Raw genomic sequence first — 13718 nt, 5'->3', positions numbered from 1 at the left:
GTAAACTTAGAACGAGACGACAGAAGAGGATATGTTGGTGTTTCTAACTCCTTACCTAAGATTCATCAGGGAATCCTTGGAAGATGAACAATCTTTTAGCCCAGGTTGATTGAAACGACATTGCAGCAACTGCTAGCATTCACAGTCAACATAAACACCTGCCAAGAGCTGCAGCAATGGAACAGTTTGCCTAGGAATGCTTGCAGCCTTCCCTTCCCCTCCTAGCCTGATGCCTCATTGAGTGGCACTTTCCTCCCCCCCCCCTCTGTCTGTTTGTCTGTCTGTCTGTCTCTCTGTCTCTCTCTCTCTCTCTCACACACACACACACAGACACCTGCACACCTGCACACCTGCAATGTCAGGCTAAGTACAACAGAGGAGGCTCTCTGGAGATGAACAGCTGGCCCAAACCCTTGGGCTGCTTGCTTGACGGCCTCTAAAATTCTCCAGCCTGCTTACCTATGTTTCTCTGTAAATTACATATGAAAGCATTTTTTAAAAAATGAAAAAAATTAAAATGGTGGAAAATATTCAGAGGAATTTTACAAAGTGACGTCCCTTGCCCCAGGAGTGCAGGGATGGGGGGGATTCAATAATATCTTCTGGGGAAACGTATTCTAATAAATTTCTGCTCACCTCTAGAAAGGCCCTGCCTCAGTGGAGGGGAGTTGACTCTCAGCTTCTGGATTGCACCCACTGGGCTGTATTCAACTAAATTGTTGCACTAGCAGAAACTTGCACAACTCTTCCTGCTGGCACAGCTGGCCTTCCCCACCTCTCCTCCCACCCTGTGTCCCTTGCATTCTCCCCAATTCTACTCCAGAGGATCAGGAGTACCCCCAGAACAGCACATGGGGAGGGAAAGGAGAAACCATTCCATCAGGCAAGCAGAAAGGTTTGCACTGACAGAACTATCTCCTTAGCACTACATAGAATGCAACCTTATGGGCTCGATCCAACAAACTCATTGCACAGCAGAACTTTGCTTCCTTCCCCCCACCAAGCGCCCCATGCATCCCCTCAGAGTTTCTATAGATGGTTGGAGGGAAACCCAAAGCAGATTGGCATGGGAGGAGGAGTGCGAGGGAACATTCCACTTGCACAATGATTTTGTTTAGGTTTGCCATACGTCTGAAAAATTCCTGACATGTCCTGGCTTTTGGATGTAAAAATGGTTGTCGGGGGAATTTTGCCAAATTGGCAAAATGTCAGGGAGAACTCGGGTGTATGGCAACGCGATGGAAAAAGCAGCAGAAACAGCTCCAAAAGCTTAAAATTACTATTCTGTGGATGGTAGTTTCCCCAAAAAAGCTCAACAATGTGGGTTTGTTCCCAAAATAATTCTGGGTGACAGGAATTTTGCTTTTTGAAATATGGCAACCCTAAGTTTGTTGGATACAACCCTAGGAGCTGAAGCTGTGAAGGCCCTACCATTCAGGTCAGATCAAAGTTCTAACTACCATAGTTAGTCCTTCTCTTTTTTAAAATCAGCATAAATTGATTTAACAGGGCATTCAAAATGGGAAAGTTAAGATTGTGATTGCACCATAGGAGAAGGGAAAAAATAGTTTGTGATGAGTAGTTGAATCTTTGACACTGACATTCAGAGTGGTGCGGGAAGCCTGCCAGGATCAATTCAACTGCTTCGTGTTTAATTCTGCAGGAAAATACAGGTGCATTTTTTCATTCGTGCGATTCTTTTTTCTTTCTTTCTTACAGCCCACTTGCTGTTTAATTGCTCATTCCTATGATGAAAAAATTCTGCCTCGCTGTTTACAGAAAATACTGCTCTCCACAATTTATTTTAAGAAATTGCTCATTATATATACATAATACAAATGTATAATGAATGTAGCACCTTGGCTTTAAAGTCCTATAGCCTTATTATAAATAGATGACCATTTACACACACACACGTGTCTAAAACAAAGCCATAACCATTATTTTAAGCATAATGCTAGAATATTATCATATAAATGGGTAGAATCCAAACAATGTTTGCGAAGTCAATATTTTCAAAACCTTCAGAATTAGACCCCGAACTCTTTCTATATGTAGAATTGTAGAGTTGGAATGGGCTGTAGTCCAGTGCAGCAGAATAAGTAATATAGGAAGCTGCCTTGTACTCAGTTGTACCAAGGATCCATCAAGCTCTGTATTGTCTTCACTGCAGCAACTCTCCAGGGATTCATAGAAGAACCTCTCCTTGGTGATGCTTGGAAGTGAATCTAGGACTTTAAGCATGCAAAATCTGCATTCTACAACCAGACTACTGTCTTTCCCCATGGCATCTCCTTTTTACTGCATGCTTACAAGGAGGAACGTAAGAAACAGATTGTACCGAATCAGAACATTACTCCATCTAGTTCTCTGGGATTTCGGGTAGGTGGTCTTCTCCAGTCCTGCTTGGAGAGGCCAAGCAGGACTGGATTCAACCTTGAACCTTTCTGCATATAAAGTAGATGCTCTATAAGCTATAAGCCTTCCTAATAGGTGACCATCCAGTTCTGCCTCAAATCCTCTAACTAAGTCCACCACTCTCCAAGACAATGTGATCCCTTCATCATACAACTCAGCTTCAGCATGAATAGAGTCCCTACCTCTGCAGTCATGTCTTTTAGAAGGAACTATGTGGATTGGGTCACTGGCATCATTCTTTCACAGCCAGAATTTCCCCCCTTTAGTACTAGGCCAGTACTCACCATGATCTTGTTACAGTAAGTGCCACACTTTTTAACAGCAATTAAAAAGAGGTGCCCGTACCCCCTGAAGAAGAAAAAAGCACTGGCATACATCTGTTAAATGTTGCTGTCGTTGTCAATATCATAATTATTGCTTTTACCCAACCAATTGTGGTTCTCCAAGTGGCCAAATGTGCTTGTTCCTATATAGATTATTATTGTGCCATTTTTAAATGTAACCACTACAGAGGACTTCCGGGTTGGCGCCTCCGGCAATGGCGGAATTCCTCCGATCGGGAGGAACCCGCTCCGTGAGAAATAGGGTCTGACCGCCACGGCAAAGGCGGAGACCCCCAGAAATCACAGGCGGAAGAAGCCTGTGAACTTGGGATTCGGCTGGCACCTTTTGTGCCCCCCCTACTCGCGGGGAGACCCGGCAACGGGAATCCGGAGCGACGTGGGGTGAGCGGCGTGGTGCTTTGAATCGACCGCTTCTTTCACGGAGTGAAGCCACATTGCTGCTGTGGGAGAGCGCTGGCTTTTTCCTGTGGACAATTGGACTTTAAACAACAACCCGTGAGTAGAACGGAAAATTGGACATTTAAATAAGTTAATTTGGCACCGAACGGGGAAGGCTCAAACAGGAAGTCCACCTTCCCTTTCTGTAAATAGACTAAAGCAAAGTACTTGCTAACTAAGGTCTTGGAAAGTCTTATGTAAAGGATCAAAACTCCACTGATTGAAATTATTTAATCCCCCCTGGAAGCGGGGGGAGAACCTGTAGGAGAAGGTGAAATTTAAAATTGAAGCACCACGTCTCTGAACCTGGGAGCGGTTTGCAAAAAGCCCATCGACGGTGAACAGGATAAATTTGACAGCTAGTCTAAAAGAAGGACATTGTTTCCATTGTCCGCTTCTGCGCTTAAAAAGAAGAAAAAGTAACTAAAAATTGTTACTAAATTTACTTTTGGAATTGTGCTGGAAAGGATTGATACAAATGAAGTCTGGCTTCCTCTAGAGGGAGCCTTGGGACATTGTTACAAGAGTGCAGCTGCTAAGATAAAGACTGTGGGAAACCAGTTTTGACCTTGAACATCTCAAGAATGTCGGCTAAGGAAGAAGTAGTCTCTGTACTGAACAGGACAATCTATTTGTTGGGAAAGTTGCATAAACAGATAGATGTCATGGCTACCAATATTGATATCTTGGGAACAAAAGTGAGCAGCAGTACAGAAGTTGACAAAAATCCGGCACAGGAATCTATTTTAATTGAACAAATTGATGAATTGGAGAAGGAGAAAGTCGCTGTTGTTGAATATAATGCAATACAAGGGGGAGCCTTAACCTTACAGAGGCAAATGGAGGATTATAAGTTGAAGCCCTATATGACTGTAACTAGGAAAAGCCAGATTGTAAAGATGGGAGCCTGGCCTGGCTTGGAAAAGGAAAGTGGGAGAGATCCCCTTATGCAGGGATCAATCGACTTTTGGGACATGGATGTGTGCCAGGAGGAGCTTGGAGCTTTTGGGGCCTTTGGACTTAGAGGAATTGTGAAACAAGATTTGGAATATTTTGTGGGCCCTAGCCTCAACTATGGAAATCTGGCGGACTTGTTAAGAAGGAATCTAAGCATCGTTGGGTTGGAGCTCCTCCGAGATCTGCTTTTTAGCATCAAAGATTATCAAGAAGGTTGGCAGAAGGGACGTCAAGGAGAGTTAAGAGCATCGGATATAAGATCTCCAAGTTGATGGACTGTTGGAGGTTGATGGAACTGACGGCAGGGGCCGAGACCGGGGAGGGGAGATGGTGGAAGAAAATTGGGAATTTAAAGTGTATATATGGAGATTATTATTATTATTATTTTAATTTTAATGAGAGATGGAAAAATCATGGAATGCAAATTTTATGACCCTAGGGGAAATGTCTTAAGAGATCAAGTTCAAATATATTAGTTTTAATGAGAAATAAGATTAAATAAAGTAAAAATGGATGGTTAATTGGTGAAAGAAGAGAATGTAAAATTACAGTATATTAAGATAAATTATTAGGATAAAAACAAAGATTAAGGATTTGCTGAAATATTTAACTGAACTAGAATACATAGAGGGGAGGTGTGCGGAGGTCAAGGAAATAAGCTAAAGAAAGAAAGTTAGGTAAAGGTTTGATTTGTTCTTTTTTATTGTATGTATTTTTTTCCTTTTTTATCTGTTTTCCTTTTTATTTATTTTTTGATGTGACTTGTTTTTATGTATTGGTTTTGTTTTCTTTTTTGTTTCTTTTTGTAACCTTTAAAATTTGAATAAATATCATTTTTAAAAAGATAAATAAAATGTAACCACTACAAGTGCCCTTTAAGTACACTGGGATTTGAGTAGGGGAGGTTTGCAGCTTAATCTTGATTCTATAAACTTTAGAACTGGTTCACACTTGCTTGTCCATTGCATGATATCTACAGTTTAAGAGTGATGTCTTGCAAATTTCACAAGTATGCACCGCAGGAGGAGTTTTTCTATGACCTCACGTCACATCAAATGCAATTGAGTCCATTCAGGGGTAACCCATCCCATTTCACCAACTGAGGTGAAATGGGAATGTATGGGACCTTGCCCCACTCACTTCTGCCGCCACCAAAATGCCTAACTCAGCGAGAGCTGGGGTGCTCCACAAGCCATTGCTGCTCGTATTCTATGTCCCAGGGCAAGGAAGACGAGTAGCAGCAGTGCTGGATATAGGGAGTGGAGAGGGCTTCAGCTCTCCCAATATTTTTGGGCAGGGGGCAGTGCCCCCCCCAAATATTGAGGGGGCTGCCACCCACCACCCACTGCTAACAGGCACCCTCCATGTGCCCCAGCCTCCACCCAGCAACCCAGGAGCCAGCTAGGATGTTGTTGTTGTTTAGTCGTTTAGTCATGTCCAACTCTTCGTGACCCCATGGACCAGAGCACGCCAGGCACTCCTGTCTTCCACTGCCTCTCGCAGTTTGGTCAAACTCATGTTCATAGCTTCGAGAACACTGTCCAACCATCTCGTCCTCTGTCATCCCCTTCTCCTTGTGCCCTCCATCTTTGCCAACATTAGGGTCTTTTCCAGGAAGTCTTCTCTTCTCATGAGGTGGCCAAAGTATTGGAGCCTCAGCTTCAGGATCTGTCCTTCCAGTGAGCACTCAGGGCTGATTTCCTTAAGAATGGATAGGTTTGATCTTCTTGCAGTCCATGGGACTCTCAAGAGTCTCCTCCAGCACTATAATTCAAAACATCAATTCTTCGGTGATCAGCCTTCTTTGTGGTCCAGCTCTGACTTCCATACATCACTACTGGGAAAACCATAGCTTTAACTATACGGACCTTTATTAGCAAGGTGATGTCTCTGCTTTTTAAGATGCTGTCTAAGTTTGTCTTTGCTTTTCTCCCAAGAGAAAATCCCCTTCATGGATTACTGCCTTGCCGTGGAGAAGGGGCTTGAATAACTCCGAGAAGCTATGAGCTATGTCGTGCAGGGCCACCCAAGCTGGACAGGTCATAGTGGAGAGTTTTGACCAAACGTGATTCACCTGGAGCAGGAACCGGCAAGCCACTCCAGTATCCCTGCCAAGAAAACTCCATGGACAAAGACAACAGGCCAGCTTGGATAAGCATGGGCAATTTTTCCTTCACTCATCCCAGCCACAGCCCGGCAGCCAACTGGGATGAGCAAGTGTGGAGATTGCCCCCCACGCATCCTTCCCCCACATGGCACAGACCGATGGCATCATGTGAGGCACCCCGTGACACATCACATGACTACACCTCTTCAATGTGGAGGGCTAGTTAGCACCCCTGATGAGCAGTAACACTGCCCTCCATAATGCCTCCCTACCACCAGGGACAGGAGGTGGCATTCTGGCAGCAGTGGAAGCACTGGGGCAGGTGGGGCACTGCCCCTTGTGCTTCTGCCACCTGAGGCAAGTGCTTCATCTTGCCTTATCAGTGGGCCGGCTCTGAAACCATTTACTCATTCAGCTGCCAGCCATCAAGTAAGTGCAGGGTAACTGTGTTTCAGGAGAGCATAAGAAGAGCTCTCCTGGATCAGACCAAAATCCCAATATTCTGTTCAGTGGTCAGCCAGATGAATATGAAAAATATGTTCTGAATGTTGTACACCGCCCTGGGATCTTTTAATAAAGGGAAGTATATAAATTGAAATAATAACAACAACATAAATGCAGAATGCATTCCTATATTCCCCAGCAACTGGAATTCCGAGGCATGTACTGCCAGTGATGTACACATATGTGTGAAGTAGCCACTAAAGCAATGTGGAAGGAACTGGAGAAAGGCTTCTGATCCACACAGAGACATGCTATTTACAAATCAGTAATGTTATGTATGAATGGGTCCACCATTCATACGTTTGGTGGGGCAACCAAAGCTTCCCTTCCTCCCACCCTTGCAAGAAAAGTCATTGCTCTTCTCATCAAATAAAAAGCGCAGGCTTTTCACTTCATGCACTTTCGAAATAAAACATTTTCTGAAGACTTAGTTTGATTTATGGGCCCATATTTTTTTACAGCTCAGCGGATCCACAAGAGGGAAGAGCACGAAATCAAAAGGGAAACAATGCAGCCGACTTTTTCCTCCCCCAAATTGTGGAGATAGAGATTGCTTTCATCAAATGCCATAGATCACAGCCTTTGTTAAACAGGCTGGTCAGGCGAGTTGCCCCTTTCTTCTCATCATCACTTATATAACAGCATCTGATTTTATCATCCAGTTTTGTATCCCTTTCCCTTAGTGCTTAAGGGATAATAGATAAATAACATCTTAGCTCACTGTCTGAGACAATATGTATCCTCAGAGGAGCTCTTTGTGCCTGGACAACATTGCAGAAATATGCTATTGCGGCTTCAGCTGAACAACAGATTCTGTCTCATCTCTACCAGGAATCATATTTACTTAAGTTTGCAGCTTTTGTTGCAAACTTATCTTCCAAGCCAAATATTTTGAGTGTGATAAAGAGTTGTTGCTAAAAGATGGGAACGTGTGTTATCCCAGACACACGGTGTAGGGATTTTTATTTTGAGGGATATCACAAGTCAAGCTGCATACCAGAGAGAGCTTTTGTTTGTGAATCACACTGTAAGGTCTTGTCAGAAGAAATAGTCTAGAACAGCATCCCCCAACCTGGTGCCCTCCAGATGGAATACCATCCCCAGGAGCTACAGTTAAGCTACAGTTGGGATGATGGGAGTTGTAGTCCAACAACATCTGGAGAGCCCCGGTTTAAAGAAAGCTTGTCTCAAAACAAGGCCATATCTAAAATTGCGTATCTTACTATAGAATATTTTGAATTATGGTGTTGGAGGAGACTCTTGAGAGTCCCATGGACTGCAAGAAGATCAAACCTATCCATTCTTAAGGAAATCAGCCCTGAGTGCTCACTGGAAGGACAGATCCTGAAGCTGAGGCTCCAATACTTTGGCCACCTCATGAGAAGAGAAGACTCCCTGGAAAAGACCCTGATGCTGGGAAAGATTGAGGACACAAGGAGAAGGGGATGACAGAGGACGAGATGGTTGGACAGTGTTCTCGAAGCTACCAGCATGAGTTTGACCAAACTGTGGGAGGCAGTGGAAGACAGGAGTGCCTGGTGTGCTCTGGTACATGGGGTCATGAAGAGTTGGACACGACTAAATGACTAAACAACAAGAACAACTATAGAATAAGAAAAAGTTATCACACCACAGTTTGTGTGGCCATGAGTGGTTGGCTATGTAAACAGCATCATGTCAACAGCGGATAGTGACTGAACAAACCAAGAAGGTCAGCGGCTCAGGAGGGTTTTCCATATTCACCCTGACGTGGTCGTTGCCACCCACCTGCCTGCTCACAACAGGGTACAGGAAGCCCAGCGTATGAGCAAGCAGGTGCCCCAACTGAGGGAACAAGCAAACAGGTGGGTAGTCTGCTGGAGTGAGAGAGCAGGCAGCGGGGCAGGTGGCCCAGGCAGACTTTCATACTCTCACCCATCACTGTTGTTGTGGCCACAGGTTGAAGTCATTCTCCCATTTGTACACTGCCACTGTGCCACCAGAAGGAAACATGCTTTTCAGCATTCATACCCCTTCTGTTGGCAGCAGTAAGGGGCAAAGGGGAGAAGGAATTTCTCCTTCTCCTCCGTGATTGGCAGCAGCAGGGAAATATTTGGATGGAGGTAAGCTGCTTGTGGAAAAGGGAGTTTGGGACACGGGTGGCGCTGTGGGTTAAACCACAGAGCCTAGGACTTGCTGATCAGAAGGTCAGCGGTTCGAATCCCCGCAACGGGGTGAGCCCCCATTGCTCGGTCGCTGCTCCTGCCAACCTAGCAGTTCGAAAGCACATCAAAGTGCAAGTAGATAAATAGGTACCGCTCTGGCGGGAAGGTAAACGGTATTTCTGTGTGCTGCTCTGGTTCACCAGAAGCAGCTTAGTCATGCTGGCCACATGACTCGGAAGCTGTATGCCGGCTCCCTCGGCCAATAAAGCGAGATGAGTGCCGCAACCCCAGAGTCAGCCACGACTGGACCTAATGGTCAGGAGTCCCTTTAACTTTACCTTTAAGCTGCTTGTGGAAAAGGGAGTTTGGGGCAAACTGTAGCAGGTGGGGATTTTCATTGGTGTGGGGAGGATGGAGCATAAGCAAGGATGGGAGGTTGAAGGAGCTGTGAGTGGTTGAGGGGTTGGCAAGGATGTGTGGAGTTTGGCAGGGCTGGTGAGCAATGTGAGCTGGCATAAGAAACTGAGAGCACTGAATGAGTTGTGAATGGATGGAGGTGTTGAAGGAGCTGTGAGGTGACAGAGCAGAGCTTTCCAAACTGTGTCATGACACATTAGTGTGTTGGCTGCAGTGTGTAGGTGTGTTGCACAAATGCTCCCCACGCTCCTCCTGGGGCTGGAAAGGGTTAGTTTAGCCTGTGGTTTGCTCATAAAACTGAATTACTGTGTCGCGAAATGACGCATGTCTAAAAAGTGTGTCACAAGCATGAAAAGTTCAGAAAGCTCTGGGATAAAGGGTTGAAGGAACCGCGAGAGGAGGGAGGATGGGCAAGGGGGTGGGGGGTTTGGTGCGGTTGACAAACAACACAAGAGAGCCAGTGTGGTGTAGTGGTTAAGAGCGGTAGTCTCGTAATCTGGGGAACCGGGTTCGCGTCTCCTCTCCTCCACATGCAGCTGCTGGGTGACCTTGGGCTAGTCACACTTCTCTGAAGTCTCTCAGCCCCACTCACCTCACAGAGCGTTTGTTGTGGGGGAGGAAGGGAAAGGAGAATTTTAGGGGAGTGAAAGGCAGGATATCAAATCCAAACTCTTCTTCTTCTTCTTCAACACAAGCAGTCCCTAGCAATATTTTAAAATCTTCTAAGTAGAATACACTATGTACAATATAAAAGCAATATCCAGTAAAACACAAAGGCAGCCTAAACTCAATCAAACAGTATAAAAACAAAAAAGCAAATAAAACAGATTCAGGGGGTTCAATCACATAAATCAGGGTCTAAAATTATGGATAAGGGAAAGCCTGCGGTGGGGAGGCCTTTGCAAAACATTTCAAGCAACCAATCGTTGCTGCTTCAGGTAGAGGAAAGGGCAATCCAAAGAACAGAGGCAGCAGCAGAATAGGATGCAATGCCATGAGCAGAATTTCCCCAGGTAGTCTACATGATCTTATAGGTCTCTACAAGGGGCAAGTGGTCTTTCAGCTAACCTGGTCCCCAATTGTTCATGGCTTACTACGTTAGCGATAAGGTTCTGAACACAGCCCAGTAGCTGATCAGCAGCCAATGTAGTTCCCACAGCATATGTGCAACATATGCACCTCCATGTGCCGCAATCAATATGTTTTGCAGCACTGAAAAACCCTTCCCTTTTAGAACGGCTTTTTTATTTGTTTATTTTTTACACTCCTTGAGAAAAGTTTTCCTGTTGCAGAAGTAGCCAACATGGGTGCTCTCCAGATGCAGATGGACTTCAAATCTTACCATCCCTAATCATTGGCAATGCTGGTTGGGGATGATGGGATTTGGAGTCCAATAACCTCTGGAGTCTACTTCATTGGCTACCGCTGCCCTGTTAATTTACATTGCTCTAACTTGTTCTCACTTTCAGTTAAGTTCACTTCCTCTTCATGATGTGATTCTGTAGACAACTCTTGGTATTTTGATATCATTGTCACATCATCCCCACCATGCTGAGCTTATACTTAAAATATCTGATCTTACCATATTTGAAATTAATGTGATACCTATCATTATGCATTCCTTGAGCTTCAAAAGACATCATATGTTCAGGGGCACATGTAAATGAATGACTCAAATTAGGGGAGCATAAAATTACCTATTTTCCATAGATTTCTATTACAATTTCCATTTGTATTCTTTCTTTCTTTTTTACTCAGTGTTATATAAAGCTGTTCTTCAAGAAGTCAAAAATTACCATGCCTCATACCTCATTCAATTATGTGTTGCAATCCTACTTTAATTAACATATATCCTTTTAGAACTTGGTGATGAAGTTTGATGAGATGTAATTACAAATGTGTCAGTGTTTTATTTCTTTTGCAAAATGTAAATCATTGAAAATTCAGCCAGTGTGTTACCTTTCTAGCAGCAGAACTTTGCTTGAAAGTAATGGTGCACTTTTAATTTTCCCCGAACCTGTAAATACATATAAAATTGCTCCCATTCAGAGTATAATGCTTCACATTTCATATAAACTTAAATTTTCATTTTTAGACAATATTCCTCTGCTGAAATCACTGGACATATGGGCAAATCTATGAAATGGACAGGGCTTCTGGGGAAAAAAAGTATTTTGTGGAATTGTGCATCAGCTCTGCATGTCCCCAGAATAATGAGGTGAAATTGTGATGATTTGGGTCATGATCTCACATTCCAGAGTAATATTGCACCATTAACAAGGTATCTTGAGGTGGATTATAAACTCCCAAAGTTGCCAACTCACTCTGTGGCCTCATTTTTTCCAAAAAGTTAAATGCACAGTGCATATACACTGCTCTCACAACCCTAAATCCACCCCAGACCTTTATCTCCATGGAGTTCCTCATTTAATCCCCAGGACAACAACCTTGTGAAATAAGATAGGCTGTCAGTGACAGACCCAAGGTCACCCAGTGAGTTGCACGGCCAAATGGGGATTTGAACCCAGGTCTCCCAGGTCCTAATCCAACACTCTGACCCCTACACCACACTGTAGATCTATTGATAACTGTTTTTCCTTTTTAAAAAACAGCTTTTTGTTTTGTATAGAATCCTTTTTAATACCTAACGATATGTTTTTAGACATGTTGCCCTAAAAGAAGGATAATTTTTACCAAAAAGCTATTAACAACCTCCATAAACTTAGATGGAACACTTTGAAAACCTTCTTTCTTCCTTTTTTCTATTATTTTAAAGCATATCATATATATTTGTCAGCTCATCCATTTGTCTGCTAGACTTTTTTTTTAAATGACACACAGTTGTTGTTGTTGTTTTTTAAAAAAAAGCTTCAGCAAATCATTCACTGTCCATAGGCCCCTCGCCCTCACAAAGATTAATCATTTGGAAAATGTTGCCGAACAGCGCAGAAAAAGGTACATTTGAATTGAATCTGGTGAGACCAAATCACCCTTAATCCACTATAAACATTATATTTTTGTCATCACCCCAAGTCATTTCAGTTTAATCATGTGAAGACATTACTGTCATCAAACCCCTACAGAAACACCATCTGTATAGTACCACAGTTCCAAGCTACAATTAAACCCTGGTGCATTTGGGTGTGCACAGAAAGAGTCAATATTTTTATAACCATCAGGTGTCTTCTTAAATTAATCTAAGCCGGTGTATGCACTGCTGCCTTCTTCCGCCTGCACTAATACCACTTCCTCGTGTGCTTCATAGCATTTGTAGAGAACTCAGGCTGCTACAGCTCAGAGCTACAATAATGTCCAGCAGCTTATAATTAGCTAGACACAGAAAACCCAGGCTCACCATTTCTTCCTGCTATGAATGGCAACTGATTTATCTTGTATACATTTGAGCTTTGCGTCTGGCTTTGAGATGGGGCTAGCACATGTAATGAGTTAGACCCTATTCCACAAAATTATATATGTCACACATAACATGCTTTTTTTTGTTTTTTACTCTAAGGTGCTACAAGATTTTTTTGCTGTTGTTGTTGCAAATCTAACTTTGTCATCCGTCTGGAGTATAGTCCCTGTCAACTCTGTGTCTATCACTCTGGTCACTACGCTTAGAAGATCTGAGCTACAGTACCACTTAAGTCCATACGGTCAAGCTTATGCAAATGTTCTGCTGACCATAGGACATGTGAACACCACACAACAGGGCCAGCCCAAAACATTTTGCCACCTGAGGCAAGCCACAAAATGGTGGCCGCACCCCACTCCGGCCAGGGAAGAAGAGATGAGTGAAGATCTACATCAGAAACGAGGGAAGGAATCAAAGCAACCTTACCTGATGCTTGAAGTGGGAATCAAAGGCCATCGGGGCAGGGAAAGGGGCCAGGCAGGTGTCGAACCCAGGAGACCCCAGACGGTGGCCCCACAATTTTCTCCTTAGAGGTGGGAGGAGAACAGCAACACCTCATATTCACCAAGGCTGCTGTAGAGGAGGCATTTGGGTGGAGCTGCTGAGGAGGCAGAAAATCCGACCTTGCTACTCCCTTGGGTGAAAGTGTGGGATCTAAATTCAAATCCTCATTGTCATCTTCTGAGTAGGCTAATCATAGCTGTCAACTTTTCCCCTTTCTTGCGAGGAATCCTATTCGGAATAAGGGAATTTCCCTTAAAAAAGGGGAAATGTTGACAGCTATGGTAGGCATATGGGTTTATGCTGGGTGGTTTATGCTTGGCTCATGCTGGGTGGAGACTTAGAATGGCAGGAAGTATGAAAGCAAAATTCGAATGCATGGTTTCTCTTGTCCATCTGTTACACGTTCACCCTTCCACTACAGACCTTAGAGCAGTATGTATGATCCCCATCTCCATCACAAGAATACTGTG

The sequence above is a fragment of the Podarcis erhardii genome (genome assembly GCF_964252035.2).
Source record: "Podarcis erhardii genome assembly, chromosome: 6".
NCBI classification, from domain to species: domain Eukaryota; kingdom Metazoa; phylum Chordata; class Lepidosauria; order Squamata; family Lacertidae; genus Podarcis; species Podarcis erhardii.
This window is presented reverse-complemented; position numbering follows the sequence as displayed.